Raw genomic sequence first — 19,504 nt, 5'->3', positions numbered from 1 at the left:
GCCCATGTCCAGAAGCCTTCTCCTACCTGCTCCTGCCGATGCACATGCCCTGCATGTATCACCAAGGCTGGACATTCTCCCTGCTGATCTCACACAGCTTCCCTGAGTACCTTTAAGTATTTAGTTCCTTCTCATCAAAGGGAAATATCTAAACATTACAGTTCCCCTCTGAACACCAGTGAAAAAGACTGTGCCCCTCCACCATGTGTAGGCACATCACACATCTATTCTCTAATTGCTTTTAACACTTGACCTCATGGTCTCTGGTTCCCTCTGCTTCATATTCAGACACCCCTAATCCCTTTTGACCTTCTGTTCTGATTTAGATGCTTGATCTGAGTTAGGAAAAGTGGAGGTGCTGGAACGTGTCCAGAGAAGGGCCACAAGGATGATCAGAGCAGCTGGTGCTCCTCTCCTGTGAGGACAGACTGGGAGAGTACAGGTTGTTCAGTTTGGAGAAGAGAAGGCTCCAAGGAGACCTTATTGTGGCCTTCCAGTATGTGAAGGGGGCCTACAGGAAAGCTGGGGAGGAACTTTTTAGGGTGTCAGGTAGTGGTAGGACTAAGGGGAATGGATTCAAGCTAGAGGAGGGGAAATTTAGATTAGAAGCCAGGAAGAAGTTCTTCCCCATGAGGGTGATGGGGCACTGGAACTGGTTGCCTAGGGAGGTGGTAGAAGCCTCATCCTTGGATGTTTTGAAGGCCAGGTTCTGCCCTTCAGACACCAACCATTACTCAGGTATCCTGCTGGCACAAACTGAGGTTCTCTGGTCCCCTCTATATCACAAAGTCTCACACTCCAGAAACTGATTGTGGCTGGAGCTAACTCCCCATCCAGCTGGATGCATCCTGACCCTGAATATTAGCATATTGAAGCCAGTGGATTGAGGTCTGGAGACCTCTCCAGATGTCTAGTGCCCCATGCGTGCCCCTCACAGAACTGATGCACTGCAGTGTTCTGTAAATGCTAAAAGGAGACATCCCACCCCAAGTAAAGGCTTAAGGGACACTTCAGAATTGTGGCATTCTGGGATGTCTTTCTTGAGGCATCATACATATCCCTGAGACTGAGAAACCTCAGCTGGGTCCCAAGCTAAGAATCTCAGCCCCACTATAATTGAGGTGAGCAGTCCTCACTTTAAAACCCTGAGGAATCTCAGCCTCCAAATTGCTCTCTTCTGGGTGCCACCACATGGCAGCACCTTGGACCACACCAGATGCAGATGTACTCCCCAGGCACTACCCTGCCTCAGCCCACACACTGTTGAGATTGCAGATGAAAGTCTCACAGGGACCTTCCTCATCCCACACTGCTTGGAGTCTCCCTCAAAGTGATACAACCTGAGATGCTTCCAGCTGAAGTCAACAGCAAACAGGCTTCCTGCTGTTGCTACAGCTTAGTGGAAAGAAGCAGCCAGCACTTGGCAGATTGCTTCTTATTATTGCACTCAGTTTCTTCTTCCAGGTGAAGATAAGGACCACATCTGAATAATCCTAATGCTGCATGCTGTGTTCTGGCACAGGCATATCCCCTCTGCAGGTGTTAACTCCAGGGTTAGGGGCATCAGCAGCGAGACAGGGAATGCAAAGGGCACATCTTAACACTACCTGCAGTTTCAAACTGAGATAAGGGCTGGAGTTTGTTCATGCTGATGCTGTGTGTTGTTTTCAGGGATGGAAAGAGTCAGTCCTTTCCTTAGCTGTTTGCAGAGTGCCCCAAACCCAGAGATTCTCACTTGAATTGTGGCCTTCCAGTATCTGAAGGGGGCTATGAGAAAGCTGGGGAGGGACTTTTCAGGGTGTCAGGGAGTGATAGGACTGGGGGGAATGGAAAAAAAAATTAGAAATGGGTAGATTGGCTGTGAGGAAGAAGCTCTTCCCCATGAGAGTGCTGAGACACTGGCACAGGTTGCCCAGGGAGGTGGTAGAAGCCTCATCCCTGGAGGTTTTGAAGGCCAGGCTGGATGTGGCTGTGAGCAACCTGATGTAGTGTGAGGTGTCCCTGCCCATGGCAGGGGGGGTTGGAACTACATGATCCTTGAGGTCCATTCCAACCCTAATAATTCTGTGATTCTAATTAAGTGTTGATGCTACTGTACCAGGACAAGCACTGTACACCTGGGACAATCCCACCTTGCAGTGGAGAATCCCCCAGCACAAGCTCCCACGCCTGTATCATTTCAAAGCTCATCCAAGGGGCAGCTGCATCTTGTGCCAGAGGATGCAACATGACACCACTGTTTATGTGTCTAATCACATCATTTTAGCCTCAATCTTGAAACGCAGGAGGAGCCTCTAAACTCTTCAGATGTGTAGCAGAGAAGCAGGACAGGCTGGCCTCAGAGGCAGATTCCCCACCAAGCGCTTCTCACCGAAGGAAGACACATAATTAACTAGGAAGACCGAAAAAAAACCAACTACCAACCAAAACCCCAAACACCTAAATAATCTCTGCTGCTTCTGCAGCTGCCTGATGGTGAAAAGGAACCATCTTGATGCCAGAAGAAGATAATCTGCTGCCAGCTGGTTATGCTAGTAAAGGTAAATAAACACAGGCAATTCGACCCTCTCTAAGGACTCCCTGGCACAAAGGGTGTGACTTCTTACCCCCTTAGATCTTCAGCAACAGGACAGAAACATCAGTTTCTGGGGAATAATTAATTTCTTTCCACTCTGGGTGAAAGCAGACCTGCTGAGGGGGGTAGCACACTGGGAATGGTCATTCAGCACCTGGGCATGTTTTGACATTTTCCTTGGATTTCTCCCTAAATCTGTAGAGAAGGCATTTCTTCTCTGGGAGGGCAGGCAAGACTTTGAATCATAGAATCAGTAAGGTTGGAAAAGATTTCAGAGATCATCAAGTCCAACCTGTCACCCAACACCTCATGACTAACTAAACCGTGGTAGAAAGTGCCCTGTCCAATTTGAACACCTCCAGGGATGGTGACTCCACCACCTCCCTGGGCAGCACATTCCAATGGCCAATTACTCTTTCTGGGAAGAACTTCTTCCTAACATCCAGCCTAAACCTCCCCTGGTGCAGCTTAAGACTGTGTCCTCTTGTTCTGGTGCTGCTTGCCTGGGAGAAGAGACCAACCTCTGCCTGCCTACAACCCCCCTTCAGGTAGTTGTAGACAGCAAGAAGGTCTCCCCTGAGCCTCCTCTTCTCCAGGCTAAGCAACCCCAGCTCCCTCAGCCTCTCCTCACAGGGCTGTGCTCCAAACCCCTCCCCAGTTTTGTTGCTCTTCTCTGGACACCTTAGAGCAACTCAACATCTTTCCTAAACTGAGGGGCCCAGAACTGGACACAGGACTCAACGTGTGGCCTGACCAGTGCAGTGTACAGGGGCAGAATGACCTCCCTGCTCCTGCTGGCTAATAGTGCTGTCGTTGCCATAATCTAAGGATAGAGAAGGGCAATTCTTGAAAGTAATAGACATACATTATAAGGTCAGCCAGTACCACTGGAAAACACAAGCAAGCTTTTAGGCACAGAAGCCTTTCTTTAGCTCCAAACTGGAAGCTGCAAATTTCATACAGATATTTGTAAATAAAACTGCATTGTTGTTGTATGAGGCATTGCTTCCTCTCTGAAGTGCGGTCACATTTCTCCTCCCTGACCTCAGATATCCCCTCAGGAGCCAGGGATCTGCATCTTCATAGTATCATAGTATCAGTCAGGGTTGGAAGGGACCACAAGGATCAGCTAGTTCCAACCCCCCTGCCATGGGCAGGGACACCCCACACTACATCAGCCTGGCCAGAGCCTCATCCAGCCTGGGCTTAAACACCTCCAGGGACAGCGCCCCAACCACCTCCCTGGACAACCCATTCCAGGGCTTCACCACTCTCATGGGGAAGAACTTCCTCCTCACATCCAGCCTGAATCTCTCCACCTCCAGCTTCATTCCATTCCCCCTAGTCCTATCACTACCTGAGAGCCTGAGCAGTCCCTCCCCAGCCTTCCTGTAGGCCCCCTTCAGATACTGGAAGGCCACAATGAGGTCACCTGGGAGCCTTCTCTTCTGCAGACTGAACAGCCCCAACTCCTTCAGTCTGTCCTCACAGGAGAGGTGCTCCAGCCCTCTGCTCATCCTTGTGGCCCTTCTCTGGACACCTTCCAGCACCTCCAGATCCCTCTTGCAATAGGGGCTCCAGAACTGGACGCAATACTCCAGGTGGGGTCTTACTGGAGCTGGGCAGATCGGGAGGATCACCTCCCTTGACCTGCTGGCCACACTTCTCTTGATGCAGCCCAGGATCTGATTGGCTTTGCGGGCTGCAAGTGCACATTGAGAGCTCATGTTGAGCTTCTCATCCACCAGCACCCCCAAGTCACTCTCCTCTGGGCTGAGGAGAGAGCTTCTCTAGCTTCTCTAAGTTTACATGGTGCAGGGAGAAGGGTTTGGAAAGAAGGGTGACTTTTCAGTCCCTGTCAGAAACATCTGAGGGGGAAATGAACCAGTCCCTATGGCTCCCAGTGGCCACCCCTTTTCTCTTGTGCACCTCAAGAGGAACAGTAGCACTTTGTCCACATCTGACAAGCCTTTTACAAATAGATGTCCTCATGTCTGGAAGTGAAACTTCAAGACTGTGATGCTTCCTAAACTCTTCCCTCTCCTCTTCCTCTTCCCCTCTACTCTCCATAGCATTGACCTTAATGGAAAATGCTGGGTGGGCTGACCCTGGCCTTCACTTCTCCAGCAAAGAAGCTGTCTGGGATGGGGGGGTGTGGGTGCAAACCCACCCAAGGGCCTGGCAGAGCCACACGAGGCATAGGGCAACACTAGGCTCTCTCAGCTGTGTCCTGCCTAGCACTGGCTGCCTGCAAACAGCATTTCAAGCAGCAGAGAGCAAGGATGCTCTTTTGGCTCAGTAGGGGCACGTAGCCTGTTTCCTCCACAGCCTTCAAACAGCCACCTTATGTGATTCCTATTTGAACACCATGTTTTTATTAAGAACTAAACTGCCTCTCATTCCAATAAATGTGGCATGCATGACAACATACAGCCTGTTTTCATTCTCAGCAGGAAAAAAACCCAACTCACATTGCAAGAGGTTTCATTTGATTCAAGTGAAGAACCAGGTCTATGTACCACTGGCACACAGGAGTCAAGAAGGAGCCTCTTGCATTGATTTTTTTCCCCTCCTCTATGAAAATATCACAATTTCCTTTACTCCTGAACTCATAAAAGTGACAGCACTGAAGGAGACCAAAGCTGTACCACCTAGTCCAGCCTTTCTCTGATAATGCCCCCATTCAGATATTTAAGGAGAGCTATAAGAAGTGGGGTACACCCAGAAGGATCTTCCTCCTAGAAGCCTCTGGTAATCAGTGGTAAAAGGGCTTGCTGAGTCAGATGTTGCATCCTTCAGTAGATTTGTTTCATGCCTTTCTGAACACATTTATACTTTCAGGCTCCATGAAATTTTGCAGCACCGAGTTCCAAATGTAATTACGCATTGAGCGACAAAGTCGTGCGTTCTGTTTGGTTTAAACACTGTCTGATCATTTTGCTCAGTGCCACTTACTCTTGCACCTTGAGGAACAGTGAACAGTCCCTCCCCATTCTCCTCCTTGCCACTCCCCATCTAGCAGGCCTCTTAAGTTCCCCCTCAGAATCACAGAATTAACCCAGATGGAAAAGACCTTCAAGATCATCGAGTCCAACCTATCACCCAACACCATCTAATCAACTAAACCATGGCACCAAGAGCTTCATCCAGTCTTTTTTGTAAACACCTCCAGGGAAGTCCACTCTGGTGAGACCCCACCTGGAGTGGACATGCTGAAGTGTGTCCAGAAAAGGGCCCCTCAATTTAAGAAGGACATTGAGACTCTTGAATGTGTCCAGAGAAGGGCAACAAAGCGGGGGAGAAGCCTTGAGCACAAGCCCCATGAGGAGAGGCTGAGGGAGCTGGGGTTGCTTAGCCTGGAGAAGAGGAGGCTCAGGGGAGACCTTCTTGCTCTCTACAACTACCTGAAGGGTGGTTGTAGACAAGTGGGGGCTGGTCTCTTCTCCCAGGCAAGCAGCACCAGAACAAGAGGACACAGCCTTAAGCTGCATCAGGGGAAGTTTAGGCTGGAGGTGAGGAGAAAATTCTTCCCAGAAAGAGTAATTGACCATTTGAATGCGCTGCCCAGGGAGGTGGTGGAGTCACCATCCCTGGAGGTGTTCAAAAAGGGATTGGATGTGGCACATGGTGCCATGGTTTAGTAGTAATGAGGTCCTGGGTGATAGGTTGTACTTGATGATCTTTGAGGTCTTTTCCAACCTTACTGGTTCTATGATTCTATGGTTAGAGGGCTGCAGCTCCTGTCCTATTAGGACAGACTGAGAGTTGGGACTGTTCAGTCTGGAGAAAAGAAGGCTCCAAGGAGACCTTATTGTGGCTTTCCAGTATATTAAAGGGGACTACGAGAAAGCTGGGGAGGGACTCTTTAGGATGTTAGGTAGTGATAGGACTGGGGGGAATGGAGCAGAACTAGAAGTGGGTAGATTCAGATTGGATGCTAGAAAGAAGTTCCTCACCATAAGGGTGGTGAGACACTGGAACAGGTTGCCCAGGGAGGTGGTGGAAGCCTCATCCCTGGAGGTTTTGAAGGCCAGGCTGGATGTGGCTGTGAGCAACCTGATCTAGTGTCAGGTGTCCCTGCCCATGGTAGGAGGGTTGAAACCAGCTGATGCTTGAGGTCCCTTCCAACCCTGACAATTCTATGACTCTAAGGTGACTTCACCACCTCCCTGGGCAGCCCATTCCAATGGCCAATCACACTTCCTGTGAAGAATTTCTTCCTAATATCTGGTTCAGACTTCCCCTGGCACAGCTGGAGACTGTGTTCTCTCATTCTGTCACTGCCTGGGAGAAGAGACTGACCCCCAGTTTTCTCTTACTTTAGCTGAAAAGTCCTAGTCCCCACTTGTTGCTGTAGTTGTTGTTGCTGTTGTTGTTTTTCCCAAGGTGAAAGTTATTCCCTGTCCCTTCTGCTGCCTTCCTAATTCTAGTGTATCTTTCCTGAAATGCCCTTCAGTTTGCTCTGAGGAGGTGGCCATGCAATGGCTACACAAAGAGGCAAAATGCAAGTTTCCCTTGAATTGTATAGACTTCAGACAATTCCCAACCCCTCCTTTAGCTGTCTGGCTGATGGCAAGCACTGAGTCGCTGCTTTCAGGAGCCCCACTGATATCACCAGTGAGACTAAGGTGACCTGGAACTTTGCAGTGTTTTCAAACTATTATAGGGCTTTTATTCGAATTCACTGTGGTGTTTCCAAGTCCACTGCGAGAGAAACTAATCAAATTATGTCATGTTTCCACTTGATTGCCTAATGGAGCTTTGAAAGAAACAGCCTTTTCATTCTGTCCCTCCTAGTGAGAGGAAAAATATGCTTATGCTTACGTGTACTATTCATATAGGGAAGTGATGCCAATGAGATCTGTGGATATATTGACATTATCTACCTGTCTTCTAGCTGAAAAGCATCATGTTGGTGTATCTCCCAGTTATTAATCAATTTTGAGCACAAAGAAGGCACAAACAGGCTTAATTGTTGAATCCCCTAACTCTTGAGTGATGTATTTTGCAACTTGCCTATCACTCAAACAATAGAAGGTTTGAGTGGAAGATATTGAAATCAATTACGAGCAAAATACCTGTGTAGACCTCTCTCTACATGCATGTGTCTCTGAATTTATGAAGCTGTTGCTGTATTGTAAGACATGACTAAGTAAAAGGGGCATCATCTTAGAGTCATAGAATTGTTAGGGTTGGAAGGGACCTCAAGGATCATCCAGTTCCAACCCCCCTGCCATGGGCAGGGACACCTCACACTACATCAGGCTGCTCACAGCCACATCTAGCTCAGCCTTCAAAACCTCCAGGGATGAGGCTTCTACCGCCTCCCTGGGCAACCCGTTCCAGTGTCTCACCACCCTCATGGGGAAAAATTTCTTCCTCACATCTAATCTGAATCTCCCCATTTCTATTTTTGTTCCATCCCCCTTAGTCCTATCACTCCCTGACACCCTAAAAAGTCCTTCACCAGCATTCTTGTAGCCCCCTTCAGATACTGGAAGGCCACAATAAGATCTCCTTGGAGCCTTCTCTTCTCCAGACTGAACAGCCCCACCTCCCTCAGTCTGCTGTATCTTGCTGTACAGATACTTTCCACGTCTGTCAGGTTTATTGACTCCTTTTTGATCTTTACTTTGTCCCTTCCCGCTCCGTTCAAAATGAAGCCACATTCGACTCGGCTTATCTGAGTAAGTGACAAGAGGAGAGAGAGCACCCAGGGCAGAAATCTAGAAAGAGCCAGACAAGCCCAGGAAGCTCAAAGAAGAGCATGCCACACCATTGGGAAGGTTTTGGTACTCCAGGGGCCACTGCTCCTCAGAAGATGCAATGCTGTGTATCACAGTGCTGCATGAGCACAGCACCCTTCCCACAAATCCACGCTGGTTCAGCATCAGTTACCTTGGGGGTATCTGCACCCAAGATACACTTAATCCCAGATAATCTAGAGTTGACTAACAGTATTTATTGTTAGGCCATGAAAACCCCCTCTGAATTCTTGCACTGGCACTGACCTCTCTCCTCTGAGTCATCCTTAACTCTCTTATTCTTACATGCAGAGCCAGGCAGAGCTCCACTCCTGGATTCTCCTTCCCCACACCCCTCCTTCACAACAGCTGTATCACAGCTTCTCTTCCCTCTCCTGTCCCTGTACCTATGATGGGCTACTTTTCAGCAGAGAGAAGTCAGGATAACATGTAATGAATACACAAGATTCAAAAGCTCACTAATTCTGCACTTTGTCTCAGACACTGATATGCTCCTTGCTGCATCCTTCACTAGAAGGTGCTGGTCAGCTGGTAGTCCCCAAATGGCAGCTCAAATATATGCCTAGCTAAATACTTAAAGAGAACTGAAATTGCTTTACAGCTTCTCCAGTTCTGGGCCCCTCAGTTCAAGAAGGACAAGGAACTGCTTGAAAGAGTCCAGCACAGAGCCACAAAGATGGAGTGGACCATCTCCCTTATGAGGAAAGGCTGAGGGAGCTGGAGCTCTTTAGCTTGGAAAAGAGGAGGTGATCTCATTCATGTTTGTAAATATGTAAAGGGAGAGTGTCAGGAGAACGGAGCCAGGCTCTTCTTAGTGATGTCCAATGATAGGACAAAGGGGCAATGGGTGCAAGTTTGAGCATAGGAATCTCCACACAAACATAAGGAAGTACTTTTTCACTGTGAGGGTGACAGAGCACTGGATCAGGCTGCCCAGGCAGGTTGTGGAGTCTCCTTCTCTGCAGACTTTCAAAATCAGCCTGGATGTACTCCTGTGTGACCTACTTCAGATGATCCTGCTCTGGTGGTGGGGTTGAGCTGGATGATCTTTCAAGGACCCTTCCAACTCCTAAACATCCTATAATTCTCTGATTCTCTGAAAGCCCAGCCTCTTGATGTGTCTAGGCATGGAAGGATTTAGGGGCCAGATTTATGCAAATATTTTTGCCAACTACACTCAGTATTTGCATGTGAAATACTGAACTCCCTGAAATTATCATCACCACCTAGATTTTTGAAGGTACTTTTGTTCTTCACCTCTCCCCTGGGAGTGACCTTTTACTGTGTGTCTTCCTCAAGTCAGGCTCTGCTTCATCATGTCTCTCCTGCAAGGTGCCAGAATGACCACTAACACCTAAAAGAGCTAAGAAGATGTGACATCCTGTCTACTGGTGCTGAACCACTTATAGGAGTGGGCTTCTGTTTGCTGCAATGTCTGATTTATCTGCATGTGGGAGGTCTACCTGTTGAGGTGTCTACATGTCTGCATGTAGCTGCTGTCCTGGTCTGTGGCTTGTGCCCTTGGTTTACCACTCTGCTCCTCTATTTGTTTACCAGGTTAGGGACACGCTGATATGCTAAGGGAGCTGTGTTTGTATAACCTGCAGAAGAGGAGGCTCAGGGGAGACCTTCTTGCTCTCTACAACTACCTGAAAGGAGGTTGTAGACAGGTGGGGGCTGGTCTCTCCTCCCAGGCAACCACCAACAGGAGGACATAGTCTGAAGCTGCACCAGGAGAAGTTTAGGCTGGAGGTGAGGACAAAGTTCTTCACAGAAAGAGAGAGTTGTTACCCATTGGGATGTGCTGCCCAGGGAGGTGGTGGAGTCACGGTCCCTGGAGGTGTTCAAAAAGGGATTGGATGTGGCACTTGAAGCCATGGTTAATTAGTTATGAGGCGTTGGGTGATAAGTTGGACTTAATGATCTCTGAGGTCTTTTCCAACCTTATTGATTCTATGATTCTATGATTCTGTGCTCTGTTACAGGAGCTGTCAGCTCATTTCAGTTGGTCCTTGAAAACTTCCTCCGTGGTTTTGTTGCCATCCACAGCTTTCCAGTACTACTCAGCTTGCTCTCTTCCAAGCTACTTAAAAATAAAAGTGAGAGAATTCTGATTAAGGTATCTGGAGAAGGGTATTTTGATGAAGATGAGATATCCCTACTTACTAGTGGTCCAACAATCTCCAGCCAAAAAATTCAGCAGGATGACCAAAGTTAGAACAAATCAGCTTGAATTTGGGAGCATTCTATTGTTTAACAAAAAGGGCCATAAGCCAAAAAGCGCTTCTTCTACCTGATAATGGAGCTGCAATTGCTCCTAGGATACTTCATGCTGCTGGCTTAAAAATGAGAAACTGTTCCCTGGACCGTTTGCATCTTGGCACACAATTTCTAGCTCATTGTGATTCTAAACAGTGTACGGGATCCGTAAGCGTGCTTAGTCAGCCTGGGCAGCCACCTGAGAGCCATGAGCAATGTCCCCTTTATGACTGTTCACATCTACTTAAAGACAAAAGATTAAAGAAGGTCACAGAAACCCATTCCTCTTGATTCCCAGAGACAGTATCGTTGCTCAGATCTGCCTTCAACCTGGAAGCAGCCAGACCACCAGACTGCCTGAAAGCAAATGCACCTCCAGAAAGAAGAGAGCAATGGCTTGTGAAGGGTAAGATGTACTCTGGCCTCCCTAAATGGCAGATCTGATACAGAATCACTGGTTGAAATAGCCAGAATTTTGCTGGAGGTCAGATCAGCTAAGGAGACACCAACCGTCCTAACTTTACACACCAAAACCATAGCGTGACTGAAACCCTAAGAGGAAGCCAAGGAAGAAAAGCTCAGTGGGCCGCTGGCAGGTGCAAGATGATGGTGGCTCCTCACAAGTCACACTTTCTGTCTGGGCAAAAGGCCAGGCTACTGCTTCTGAACTACAGTCCTCTACTTTCTGTATGAAATAACTGGTATCTCTGGTAAGCAAAACAGTGCACGATCAGTGGGAGGGAAAGCAAGGTGGAGTTATCCTGTCCAGGCTAACTTTGGAAGAGCTCGCATCCCCAGTGAAATCCCACTACAGACAGGATGCTGTGCCGTGCTGTGCTGACAGGCCTTCCCCGGCTCTGCTGCTGGGGGCAGCCCGGGGAACATGAATTTTGCAAAAGGGAGAGGGCAGCCTGAAGGCTGAATTGCCTTTCCTGGAATTTAGATCCCCAGCAATGGAGTCCTAGGACTGTTTTTAGCTCACCCAGTTAACTGCTGCTCCCCAGACAGAGCATCAGACAGATCAAGATTTGCGGCCCCACCGCTCACGGTTGGGTCCACCAACAGCTGCCGAGTGAGCAAATCTTTGTGGAGGGGCCAGGGTAAGCAGGGGTCTGCTTCATTAGCTGGCACAAGCAATAGCTCCTACGTAAGACAACAAGCTGTGGTTGAAGTTGGAGGTTGCTGTGTTAAGCAGTGCAGTCTGTACTTAGGCTGATGTCCTTCATAGGCATCATGTTTTCAGCTCTGGCCCCAACCAGCGGTTTAAAACTGTCTGCTTAATTTTCCTTATCATTTGGAAGTGAGTGATGCCCTATCCTTCCCTGACCCTGGGAAAAGGAAAGTATTTGCTTGTAGAAGGAGCTCTTTGCCTGGATCCTGCTGGAGAGATAACCCCGTGTTCAAGCCCCAATGAGAAAAACAGGCAGGTTAGGTTCCCAACTGCTTTCTTAGGCTGGGTCATGTCTTGCCTGAAATGGTCTTAGGGCTTTCTCTTTTAAGCATGGCTGAGCAGCCAATCTCCCCTCTTATTTGCAGCCATCCAGCATCCCTGCCAAAAGCACTGTGAGGAACAGCAGTAGGAAAGTAACTAACTCTTGCTTTATTTTTTTCAGGTGATTTTTTTTTCAGGTGGTTTTGTTGCTGAAAAACAGGAGAAGAGAAAGTGCTACGTGGCTGCTCCGCTGTCAATCTGTGACCTGTAGCTGCTAATTCCTTTTAACACGAGTTGCTACCAGCTTGTTTCTGCATGTTAACCAATGTCTTCTTGGATTTTGCTCTGAGTATTTGCAGCAAACAGCACTGCAAGACGGGCTGGCTGCAGCAAAGCTTGCACATTATCATGTAGCTTGCTATTTTGAACACCTAGTGCAATAATCATCGATAATGACAGCTGGATACTCTTGAGATGCCCCTGCATTACCATTCTACCTGGACTGTGCTGCTTTCTCTGAAATTTACCCAAACTGGTAAAACAGCCTTGAATGAGAAACATCATTGAGCAGCTGCTTGCAAGTTCTCATCAAAAGTCTGTTCGCTTTTGAGAGTTTTCCACCAACTTTGGAAAGGCTTCAGATCTGCCTTGTACTTGTAAGTGCTTTCAGGGGAAAAACTTGGCTAAGGGGACTGGGTGAGCATCTAGGGAGATGCGCTCAGGCAGAAAGTGGAAAATCTAGGCAAACTGAACTATAGCTTTTGATGAGCAGCACGAACACCACATTTGGAGGCAGAGGTGTGGAGGGCAACTTTGTGCAGAAAGGCTCAGAAAGGCTTCTAGCAAGATTCTCTTTCGCTGCATGCTGAATATCCCTGTACGAAGCCAACAAACAAACCCAGCCAATTTATTCAAGCATTTAACTGTGCAGCTGATGGTAGCATTGCTTCCAGTTTTGTACCACTTGTAAATGCTACTAGATGCTGAATGCTACACGTACACCTACAGGGGCCCTTTCTTTCTTGCTGACGTGGAAATGAAGCTAAGCAGCACGGAGGCTGGGGACAACTCTTCATCATCGTAAGTCTGAACAAAGGAGGAGCGCACGTGCGCTGTTTTCAAAGGCAAAAACTTTCAGCATATCTGTGATCATCAGGCTCTGTGGCTTAAAGTGCTGAGTTCAGGCTAGAAAACAATCTGAGCCACCCTCCCCGCCCGTGAGCCGAAGATCTCCGTGGGTAGCGTGCGCTGAATATCACCAGCGTTGCGAAACACCCATCAGGGCCTGAGCTGTAAGACAAACCATGCAAAATTTCTTTGTGCATCTAGGGCAACAGCTAATGAATTTTATTCCCCCCCCCCCCCCCTTTTTCTTGGTTTTTTTTTTCTTTCTTTCTTTTTTTTTTTTTTTTTCATTTCTTCTTTGAACTTTGTCCAAAGTTCATCTCTAAAATAAACTTTGGGCCAAACTGCGTGTATTGACTCCTCAGCAGAATAAACACACCGAATCTCCAGTAACGCTTAATCACTCATTCTGCCTGCTTTTAGCTTGCCTGTTAACCAGAAAGATAAAAAACAGTGAAATAAACAGGCTTTACTCAGGGTTTTTTTTTTCCCCCCACCCCCCTTATTTTTGTGCCTTTATCACAAACTCTGAAGGACAAAAAGCAGCTCTGGCCTGGTTGTTTTCAGAGTAAACGCCTCTTCTCGCTGCAAAACCCTAACTGAAGGTAAAATGAAAATCCAGGCTGTTGTCTGGGTTGTAACACTTGGCCTACCCTGGCTTGAATTGAGAGCAGTAAAGGTTTAAACGGAGGAGTAAAAGCCTGAGCATCTGAAGGGCTGGGATTTTTCAGAAGGGTTTAAAAATTGGTTACAGACCGGAGGGGTGAGAGGAGGGGAGGGGCTGGACAGCGTCCCAGCCTCAGGAGACGTCACAGTAAACTAATGTACATAGCTGACAGCGATCGACCCAATCTCAGTATTACCTAATCTACTGACTGGCTGCAAAAGTAAAGTAGAAAGAAGCATAAAAAGCAACTTTTTTGGGGGGGGTAAATGTATCTTTATTAAAAACTGTGTAATACTTTTAAATAACAACAAACAACAACAATAATAATAAACAACGAGGTTGGAAGAGACCTTCAAGATCATCGTGTCCAACCTATCAACCAATCCAACCCACCCAAACAACTAAACCGTAGCACCAAGCACCCCATCAAGTCTCCTCCTGAACACCTCCAATGACACTGACTCCACCACCTCCCCAAGCAGCCCATTCCAATGGGCAATCACTCTCTCTGTATAGAACTTCCTCCTAACATCCAACCTAAACCTCCCCTGGTGCAGCCTGAGACTGTGTCCTCTTGTTCTGGTACTGGTTGCATGGGAGAAGAGACCAACCTCTGCCTGTCTACAACTTCCCTTCAGGTAGTTGTAGACAGCAATAAGGTCACCCCTGAGCCTCCTCCTCTCCAGGCTAAGCAACCCCAGCTCCCTCAGCCTCTCCTCATAGGGCTTGTTTTCCAAATCCCTCACCAACTTCATTGCCCTTCTCTGGACTCGTTCCAGCAAGTCAACCTCCTTCCTAAACTGAGGGGCCCAGAACTGGACACAGTACTCGAGGTGCGGCCTTACCAGTGCAGTGTACAGGGGCAGAACCATAACACTCCATGTCAAAGCTGGACACCTTAGAAGACCTACTGTGATGCCTGTTAGATTTTTTGGTAGTCTCATGCATGGCACCTCACCCACTATCAATAACTCTTTGCTAATAGAATAGAATAGAATAGAATACAATAGAGTAGAGTAGAGTAGAGTAGAGTAGAGTAGAGTAGAGTAGAGTAGAGTAGAGTAGAGTAGAGTAGAGTAGAATAGACCAAGTTGGAAGAGACCTTCAAGATCATCACCTCCAACCTATCATCCAACACCACCTAATCAACTATAGTTCCTCTGGTTTTTATTTTTCTAGTATTCCACCTACCCTGCTGTTGAAAATCATACCTGGTTTGGCAAAAAAACCACCCAATCCAACCAACCAAAACAACAACAACAACAACAAAACCCCAAACAAAGAAAAGCAAAGCCACACACACACAGAGGGGAAAAAAAGGGGGGGTGGGGGGTGGGGGGAGAGATTGCTTCCAAAATATGACATTAAAAAACACATCACAGTATCACAGTATCACTAAGGTTGGAAGAGACCTCGAGGATCATCGAGTCCAACCTGTCACCACAGACCTCATGACTAGACCATGGCACACATGTGACATTGAATGTAACATTAACAAAACATTAACAATGTGACATTTAAAAAGAAATAATTAGAGGATTCTGTTTGCTTTGTACCTTTTCCCTTCTCGTGCCTTTAAGGTTTGTGTCTTCAAGCTCCTATCTACAAACCCAAAGGCTAGAAATGTAATTAAGGAAAAACAAAAAGCCCCAAACCCCTGAGTTGTTTTTTGCATAATTGCAGGAGTCCGGGAGCTACAGCTTTAAGAAAGGCACCAAATGTTGTGAAGTAAGTTCACAATGAAATCACAGAGAGCTTGGCAACCAACTGATGGAAAAGAAGTGGAAAATTAACGGTAATTAAACAAGCAATGGCTTGGTAGCCCAGGTGGTTTTTTTGACAGTTGAGAGGGAACCTTGCTGTAAATCCCTGCTCACGTTGAGCACACCAGAATACTCCAGATGACAGAACTGTGCATTACTGCCCGGCTACGACGAGTCTGCGAAGTTACTCATCGTGACTGCTTCCACGGATTCAGTTTCACAACACAATAATGAGTTCATCGCGGTTCTCTGAGGCATCTGCAGAGATAATGCAAACACTTGCTTTTCTTCCCAACTTGTGAACACTTTGAAGAAATAAAGCCATGCAAGAGGCTATTGAAAAAAAACCAACAAACCAACAAACAAAAAGGGTGGGTGGGTGGGGGGTTTGCGATGCATCGAACTCTGGCTCTCCGTGAAAGCTCAGCCAAATCCCGCAGCGGCCAGGACGTGTCCCATTGCTTAAGCAATGGTGGCTCCGGTATCAAGGTACTCTGAGTACTTCTGAGACTCCGGAGACTTTCGGAAGCCGCAGAAGCACAGCGGGTGCGTGCCATGGCTCTAACTTCAGCAGGTTCATGGCAGATAAGGGTTGCCCCTGCGTGAGTTGGCTGGTTGGCTCTGGGCAGCCCCAGCCGCCTATTGTCCTGCGGCTAGAATCTGGGGTGGGGGGGCGGAACGACGACGACACAACGGTCTCCGAGACGCCTTCTCAGGCGGAGCCCGGAACGTATGTGGGTCTGGGCGAGCTAAGAGCCTTGTAAGGTCTGGCACCTTGCTGCTGTTGTTAGCAGCCTACCTCTCCCCGCCTCCCGTACCCCCCCGTTCCCCGGTCGAATTCACGTTGATTTGCCTTTCGCGTCAACGGGCGCCGCAGGAAGATTCAAATTGATGATATGTAACTTCGCTGCTTTGAACCTGCCGATGAAACTTTCCGACTCGCCATGATTTTTGGTTTTGGTTTTGTTGGGTTTTTTTTTCCTTTTGGGAGGGGAATTAAAAGAGGAAGGGGGAGTGAAAAAAAATAATAATAAAGGCGGGGAGAGCCGATGCGCTGCCATCCCCGCTGCTCGCACGAAAACAAATGGCAGCATCCCCGGCACTGGAGTACTAAGCTAATAAATAAATAAGCAAACCCCACGGCACGAATGGCAAGGCGGCGAGGAGCGGCGGCGGCGGCGCGGAGGGCCAGCCCTGCCCAGCCGCACGGCAAGCGGCTGCGCTATTCCTGCGAGGAACATGGCAAGGCCGGAGATGCGCCGGCGAGAGGAGGGCAGGGCGCCTCTTCCCGGGCGCCACGGACTGCCGGGCCCGCCCGCCCGGCCGATCGCCCGACCGTGGTGCATCCGCGAAGCCCCTTGCATGGGGATGAGGATGCCGCGCTTCCTCCGCCCCACCCCCTCCGCGCCCGCCCCGCCGCAGCTTCCTGCGCCCGGCCCCCCCCCACCCCTCGCGCCCCCCCCCCCCCGCGGCCCTGTTGCATCAACTTCCTGTGCGGAGCCCCTCGCGGCGGGGCCCCGCGCGGCTCCTCCCGCCCGCCCCAGCTTCCTGCGCGCGGCCCCGCCGCTCGCGTGCCCGCCCGGCCGCGCGCCCGGCCGCGCGCCGCCCCCCGCCGAGCCCCGCGCGCCGGCCGGCCGGGCGGGGGAGGGGAGGCGGCAGGGAGCGGGAGGGGAGTGTGTGTGTAAAGAGGGGGGGGGGGGGGTGTGTGGGAGGGGGGGGGCCGCACACCGGCCGAGTCCCCCGCCCCTCATGACTCTCTCTCTCCGTTCTTCGATCCGTGCCCACCCACACGACCACCCGCCCCAGTCCGGTGGTGGCGGTGGCGGTGAGGCGCGGGCGCCCAGGGTCCCCCGCCGCCGCGGCCGGCGGCGCCGCTCCGGCAGAGTTTGGTGCCCTACTTCACTCTACTTTAGTTTCACTCACTTTACATCCGGGCTTTTTCCCTAGGCAATGGGGGCCGCAGCACAGCCCGTTCCTTAGGCAAAGGGAAATAAATTCGCCGCACCGACACGTCAAGTAGTCCCCCTCAGGAGAAGCCGCCGAGCCCGCCCTCCTGGCTCCCCCCGCCTCTCTCTTCCCTGGCCCGGCCGCAGCACACCGCTCGCCGGGATCCCTCCGCCGCCGGGCCTCCCTGCCTGCCTGCCTGCGGGCGCTACTCCCCGACACGCGCCGCCCGCGCGCGCCCCCGTCGCCGCCCGGCCGGGCCGGGGGGCGCGCGCGGCGGCGTGTCGGGAGCGCGCCGCAGGCAGGCAGGCAGGGAGGCCGGCGGCGGAGGGATCCCGGCGAGCGGTGCTGCGGCCGGGCCGGGTGAATGGGATTGAAGAAGAGTTCAGCTTCTCGGCTTGTTTTTGTGTCACAGTTTCTCTCCTCCTGCGCCTCTCCGGCTTCGTGCCTCCCTCCCCGCCCGCCCCCTCCTCCCCGCCGCAGGAGGAGCCCCCCGCGGAGAGGGGGAAGGAAAAGGACCCCACAGAGGCGAGAGCGAGCGAAGAGGAGGAGGAGAAGGGAGCAACCTACCATCTTCCACTCCCCGCTTAGCTTAAAGAAAGTGAGAGGAGGAGAGAGAGAGAGGCGCCCAGAAGAGGGGGACAGGGAGGCCCGGAGAAGCGGCGGCGCCGGCACCCTCCCCCTATGAAGAAGAGTCCTCCCCCTCACAGAGAGGTCCTGCCAGGGGGACCCCGGCCGGCCCGCAGCACCACCGCCGCCGCCAGCAGGGTGTAGTATCCCACCTTTCGGATTCGCCTCCTCCTCCTCCTCCTCCCTGCCCCCCCACCCCCCCCTGCCCCCCCGGGCGCCGTCCCCCCTCCTCTCCTCTCGCGCCTCCCGCCGCCGCGGGGCTGGGGGCGGCAAGGATGGCGGCGGTTCGCTCCGCACTCTCCGGCCAACTTGGCGATGAGGAGCAGCAACTTCGCCGCGGCCCCCGGCCCCTCCCTCGGGGGGTGGGGGGGTGGGGGGGAAGAAGAGCGGAGCGTCCCGGGGCGCCGCCACGGCCCCCCCGGTCCTCCCCGGCGGGCGCCGGCAGAAGTTTGCGAGCGGGAGCGGGAGAGGTGGAGGAGGGTGACACTTGGGGTAAAAGGAGGAGGTGACACATTGGGGTTGGGGGGAGGAGCAGGGGAAGGAGATGACACATTGCACTGGGGATGGGGTGGGGGAGGGAGGCTTATCCCCTCCCCTCCGGTTTCCTTCAGGATGATTATTTCCAGGCCCTTTTCTCTCGGTCGGGTCCTTCGCCGCGATGCTGTCGGGGAAGTTTTGTTATTATCTGGGAAATGATGCTGCTTTCGGTGATGGATAATTCGTAGTAAAGCCGCTGCTGCGGTTTTGTTTTTTGTTTTGTTTTGGTTCCCCCCCCCCCCCTTTTTTTTCCTCCCCTCTCTCTCTCTCTCTTTTTTTTTTTTTCTTTTCTTTTTTTTTTTTTTTTTTTTTCCTCCTTCCCCCTCTTTCTCCCCTCCTTCCTTTCATTCGTCTTTGTGGCCCGAGCAGCGCCGGGAAAATTCCGTTTCTTCTGCAACTTGTTATTCTGGAGCCGGGCCTGCCCCCCTCGCCCTGGGGCTGCCCTTCCCGCACAGGTACGGAGCTCGGGGCCGGGGCACCGCCGGGGGTTCCCCCTCCTGCTCCAATACGGTGCCGGCATCGGGGACGGAGACTTATTTTTGTTTTTTCCCTCCCTCCTGCGTCTTTGTAGGTGGAGTGGGGCTCTATGTGGGACTCTGCCATTTGGTCTAGTCCTCTTGTGCATGCTCCTTTCTTCACTTGCTTTCCTGCGGATTATTTTTTTTTCTGGTGTGAGGTGGTGGTGTGTTTTGGTGGTTTTTTTTCTTTCTATTTTTTTTTTTTTTCCCTTTCTTTATTATTTCGAGACTCGTTGTGGGTAGAGCTTTTCACCCAGCCACCTCTGCAGTTTGGATGCTGGCAGGATTG

The 19,504-nt window shown here is 50.6% G+C and overlaps 1 protein-coding gene across 9 annotated transcripts in view; it reads left to right on the top strand.

Moving 5' to 3' along the window:
- Positions 1-17,872: 17,872 nt before the first annotated feature.
- PHF21A (PHD finger protein 21A) overlaps positions 17,873-19,504 on the top strand; it is a 158,293-nt gene continuing 156,661 nt past the window's right edge. For 7 of the 9 annotated variants that reach the window (XM_068161484.1, XM_068161487.1, XM_068161483.1 and 4 more), the window contains exon 1: positions 17,873-18,298. The gene's annotated coding sequence lies outside the window, so the exon portion shown is untranslated. Of the gene's footprint in view, positions 18,299-19,005; positions 19,153-19,504 lie in introns of those variants that run through there. The other 2 variants (XM_068161488.1, XM_068161480.1) reach the window with 2 other exon arrangements.

Source organism: Melanerpes formicivorus, unplaced genomic scaffold (genome assembly GCF_026170545.1).
Source record: "Melanerpes formicivorus ecotype bairdi unplaced genomic scaffold, bMelFor1.0.p_v2 SCAF_58, whole genome shotgun sequence".
Taxonomy (NCBI): domain Eukaryota; kingdom Metazoa; phylum Chordata; class Aves; order Piciformes; family Picidae; genus Melanerpes; species Melanerpes formicivorus.
This window is presented reverse-complemented; position numbering and strand designations above follow the sequence as displayed.